The sequence below is a fragment of the Corylus avellana genome, chromosome 7, assembly GCF_965113065.1.
Source record: "Corylus avellana chromosome 7, dhCorAvel1.hap1.2, whole genome shotgun sequence".
NCBI classification, from domain to species: Eukaryota; Viridiplantae; Streptophyta; class Magnoliopsida; order Fagales; family Betulaceae; genus Corylus; species Corylus avellana.
The window spans coordinates 18,466,379-18,472,378 of NC_142496.1; positions in this window are offsets into that span (position 1 = coordinate 18,466,379).

The following is a 6,000-nucleotide window of genomic DNA, read 5'->3' on the forward strand; positions in this document are numbered from 1 at the left end:
CAACTAGAAACAGAACATCTCTTGTAGCAGCAAAGTCAATAATAATTATTAGGGAAAAATATAAAATGACCCCCCAAACTACCAGCCATTTGTAATTTAGCCCCCCAATGTTCAAAATGTAATAAACTAGCCCCTCAAACTACCAACTAGTTGCAATTTGGCCACTCCGTTAAGTAGCACCGTCAAAATGGATGGAAAATATAAAACGACGTCGTTTTGTTGAGGTAAAGTTACTAAAATACCTTTTTTTTAAAAAAAAAAAAAAAAATCAAATTAAAAAAAAAAAAAAAAAAAAAAAAAAAAAAAAACCCACTAAACGTTGTCTTTCAAGCAACAAACCCCCTTCCACAAAACGTTGTCGTGTTGATTTCTTTCTCAAGCAAAGAGCCCCGTTTCTTATTTACAGTCGCTTGATCAAGTTTTGCCGTGGACTTCACCTTTTCAGAATCTGGTGGACTGTATCCCTCTTAAAGAATTTCACAAGAATCTTTTATTGGGGATTGTAGTGCTTTTGGTGGTCCCTGCTGAGTTTGTTCTTGTTTTGGAATTTCTAGGTGTGTAGATCTTAAAGCTAGTCCAGATTTTACCGCTTATGTAGAAGGATATGTTGCACGGCTTCAAGTTTTTCAGCAAATAACCCCCCGTCCAGCAGCTACTTCCTCTTCTTTATCAGCGACTTGTTTCTTTCATGTGCAATTTGTTCCTTTCAAGATTTCAATTCATCACGCCGTCAAATTAAAAAAAAAAAAGCCCACTAAACGAGCAACAAACCCCCTTGCACAAAACGTCGTCGTGTTGATTTCTTTCTCAAGCAAAGAACCCCATCCAACAAATAACCCCCGTCCAGCAAAAAGAATCCCCTGTCCAGCAGGTATTGGATCTTTTTCGTTAGCCACTTGTTCCTTTCACGTGCAATTTGTTCCTTTCAAGATTTCAGTTTGATTTCAATAGGCCAACTCCTTCAGATTTCAGCAGATTTTAGCAAACGAAAACAGAGAGATGAGAGATAAAAATACAGAGAGAGGGCGAGAGATGAGAGATAGAAGAGACGGATAGAGAGATACTTGGAATCGAGAGATTGAACGGCCGCGATTCACAAATAAACCCTAAGAAACTTATTTCGTAAAACCCAAAATTTTGAAAACCATCGTTGACGAGCTGTGAGCCGGAGAGGAGAACGTTTTGAGCTAGAAGTGACGAACTGGAATGAAGAAGACGAAGAAAATGAAGTGAGAAACAGTATGGATGGAAGTACGATATGCTGCGTGCAATAGATTCTTTTGGAAGCAAAACGACAACGTTTAGTCGGATTTGTTTTTAATTTGATTTTTTTTTTTAAAAAGGGTATTTTAGTAACTTAACCTCAATAAAACGACGTCGTTTTGCATTTTCCATCCATTTTGACGGTGTTAACTAACGGAGTGGTCAAATTGTAACTAGTTGGTAGTTTGGGGGGCTAGTTTATTACATTTTGAACATTGGGGGGCTAAATTACAAATGGTTGGTAGTTTGGGGGGCCATTTTATATTTTTCCCTAATTATTAATTGATCGTCGAAGCATTAATTAATCCTTTTGCATCGAGGCTTTGTGTCGGGATTAAGATATATAACTTCTAAGATTTAAAATTGAAAGCAAAAGAATTAAAAGTTAGAGGAAATAGAAGTTGTAAATTTATTTCGTCCTATAACCTTAAGTTTTTTGGATAACTAGTAATTTAACATGGTATCGAAGCTAAATGTCTCAAGATTGAATCGTGACTCAGTCATTTACCCTCATTTCTTTTTTTTTTCTTTTTGAAAATTCTAAAATACGACTTCAAACGACACCTATTCAAATGTCTAGGTGATTCACAAATATTAAGCGAAATAAGATCTGACCTAACAAATAATAATCAACCAAATACAAATATGTAATGAAAAACAAGAACGCAGATATTTGGTTACGAAGAGGAAACTATTTAGAGAACTCTCTAAATGTAAAACCTCTCCAGGGCAGTCAAACCTAGGAAATCAATCCACTATAAGAAGAATAAGGAATACAAGAAGGATTACAAAACCTTTGCAATTGACACTTCCTTGCACACGACATGTAACGATCTCATATAGCGGAAAAACTGTAATTATCAATACAAAAAAATACTGTTAAAATACTTTTCTTTATACAAAAATACCCAAAGCTATGTCGTACAAGGCATTTATACAAATCTATCCGACAGTCTAAACTCTAGACAAAACTTAACCAACTTGGATTCTCTGTACATCTCAATATGAATCTCTAATCACAACTGCATAATTACCTTGATTTTCCATTCCTGCAAGCACTACAAAAAACTGTGAAGTAGTGAGTCAATTGATTTCCGACAATATAAATCATTGTTGAATCATATATATCAAAATGCTAGACAAGTTATAAAACCACAAAAATCCGTATTATTGGATATCAATATCATACTCAGTAAGTAAGAATACTTACAGTGGATTACATGAATGGATCATCAAAGGTAATTACTTGAAACCCGTTCTGCTGCAGTTGGTCCATACCCATAACAATCCCTTCACTGACTTTCTCTCTCTCTCTCTCTCTCTCTCTCTCTCTTTCGCCTAAACTCTCTTTCTTCCTCTTCAGCTCTCTGTCTTAAATTTCCCATCTCACTCTCGGTTTCTCTTGTGTTCTTTCTTTCTTGTAGCGCTTGGTCTCGCCCTTTCTCTCTCTGTTCTGAGTAAACACTCTTAGAAAGAAGAAAGACCGAGTAAAAAGCGGAAGAAGTAAGAATATATGCAAGAGATAGGAGAGGAGATGAGTGGTGAAAATACTGAAGGAGAAGAGCTCTATTTATAGGAGAAAATCAAATACTATTTCACCAACCCTATACTATTTCACCAATCCTATACTATTTCACCAACCCTATACTATTCTACCAACCCTATACTATTTCACCAACCCTATACTATTCTACCAACCCTATACTATTCTACCAACCCTATACTATTCTACCTATACTATTCTACCTTCTCATTCTACCATCCTTATACCTACCATTTACTATCCTATTATTTCACCAATTATTACAATCATACTCCAAATTATACCAATCAATCATCAATTATCATATCTCTTAAATCTCCCAATAAAATAATCAATATAAAATCATCATCATGATATAATAACCTCAAATCAATATTCATTCCAATAATATTCATAAGATCTAATAAATTCCTCAAGAATAAATATTATTACCTAATATCATCAATAAATATCTCAACCTCAAAGTAAATGCCATTACCTAATATGAATATTGATATAATCATAGCATCAATTTAATATATCTAAAATAAGACTTTAAAAATCTGGGGTGCTACAATCTTCCCTCCTTATTAGAATTTCGTCCTCGAAATTAAAGACCATAAATTACCACCTATCTTCAAATTGAGCAACCCAAATTAAAAACAAATCATACTTGAATCATAACTTACTCAAGTTACTATAAAAATTTTTAAATTCAATCTGTTCATAAATAAATATCATAACATATTCCATACCCAGGCGATGTGAGATTCTACAAGCACTCTTCTTGGGCACCAGTGTCACCGTTGGCAATCCTCAGGGAATTTCTTCATTCTCGGCCCTTAACTTTTGGCCCTTATACATTTCATTGTGTCTTAACTGACACCATTATAATATAACCCACTTTTGGCATCACCAACGTGTGTCCACTAGCGACCCTCATAGGCTTGTGCACATTCCCACCATCTCAGGCTAGGTAATGCTTTGATACCATTTGTAACATCCCAGGGAAAAGCGCTAGCCACATCTGCGCTATTACCCCAAAAGGACTAGTCAATTTGGAGCTTCCCTAGAATTCATTATAAAGCCCAGTTTCACCTAGTAACTAGGCAATGTGGGACTTAGCACCCATGACTATCTCTATAAACTACCCACTCAATGTGGGCTTCTTCTCATCATGCAGTGCTTTAATACCACATGACCTGGCGTTACTAGGTGGCTCTGATACCATTTGTAACATCCCGATATTTCTCTTCTTTTATCTTGTAGATAAACACGAATGTTACGCTGAAATAATCTCATATGGTAACATCCCCAGCCCGTTAAGGCTGAGTTTGCCACTTTTCTTCTTTTACAACAAAAGTTATTGCAAAGATCTATAAGGTCTATCAGAGTACTTGATTTTAAAGGATACGAAAAATGTATAAAACATTATTCAAGAGATTTTATTACAAGCGAAATTAGAAAACATTAAACTTTAGTTGCGGAATATCATATCATTACAATAACTTATATGAAAAGACTTTGAAAATTAATAATTATTCCCACCCCATTCCGGCCTCCTATTCCAGCATCCTTTCTACCTGAAAACAAGAAATAAAACTGAATGAGCCCAAAGGGGGCCCAGCAAGTAAAATTCACAACCATAAATAGTTTTACTCCTTGTTCTCAGTTTTGAAAATCGTTTTCGCAAATAAATATAATTCTAGCCATAATAATATCTGTATGTACGGTTGCATCTCCCGTAACATATACATACTATTACATCTAGTAATAGATCATCGTTGTAAATCATCTTTATAAATCATAATGCATCATTATAAATAATCTTTGTAAATCATCATAGCATATCATCGTTGAAAATATAGTATCATTTTCTCATAATAGGGCCCATGTACACTATTACCCCTGTGCACGAGGGTTGCGGGTCCTTGTGACCATGGCACTGAACTGTGGCCACAGCCATGCCCGACCGTCAATTAACTCTTTCTTGGTGCACTCAACGGTCTAGTTGATGGAATACCACCTTCTGGCATAGCCTCCTTCAGTGGTTTCACCTCCATCCGAGTATCGGTACCGAACTCTCATCTTTACTTATCTTGGGGCCAAAAATACTCTCCTCCATACATGTGCCCTCATTTCATAAACATTTATCTCATCTCTTGTACTTTTCTTTGTACTTCTTTTGATGCATCTTAGGGCAACATGTAGGAGGGTTTATCATCATTTTTCTTTCTTATAAACATCATCATTTCTCAACTTTCTTTTCTCAAAATGAAAACCTTTTCAAATATAAACTTGTTGTACTTAGAAAGCGTTTAAAGAAATAGAAACTTTCTAGATAATTCATTTAGAAATCCTTCATGCATGCAACATAACTACATAATACGTAAATAAAATAATCATTTACAATTTACTAAAGAATGAATAAATAGCATGACATGAAGTAATTTTAGAAGGGGTAGTGAATTTACTTACCTCTAGACTGAAGCTAAAAGTGGTATGAAGGAATCTAGTTGCTCCAATATGACTAACACCACTAGTATAACTTTTGAAACTAATTTCTAAAGTCCGCTATCTCTTGTGTTCTTTCTTTCTTGTAGCGCTTGGTCTCGCCCTTTCTCTCTCTGTTCTGAGTAAACACTCTTAGAAAGAAGAAAGACCGAGTAAAAAGCGGAAGAAGGAAGAATATATGCAAGAGATGGGAGAGGAAATGAGTGGTGAAAATTGTGAAGGAGAAGAGCTCTATTTATAGGAGAAAATCAAACACTATTCTACCTTCAATTTACAATTATACCCTTATTTTACTATTTCACCAACCCTATACTATTTCACCAACCCTATACTATTTCACCAACCCTATACTATTCTACCTTCAATTTACAATTATACCCTCATTCTATCTTCAATTTACAATTATACCCTCATTTTACTATTTCACCAACCCTATACTATTTCACCAACCCTATACTATTCTACCTTCAATTTACAATTATACCCTCATTCTATCTTCAATTTACAATTATACCCTCATTTTACTATTTCACCAACCCTATACTATTTCACCAATTACCATTCTCTAATTACCACTCTCATAAATTTCCCAAGAATTAAAATCCTTAGCTACAATGGATATTAAAATAACATCATTATCAGAATAATCTATTTAAATAGCTTTGAAAATTCTGGGGCACTACAATCTTCCCTCCTTATTA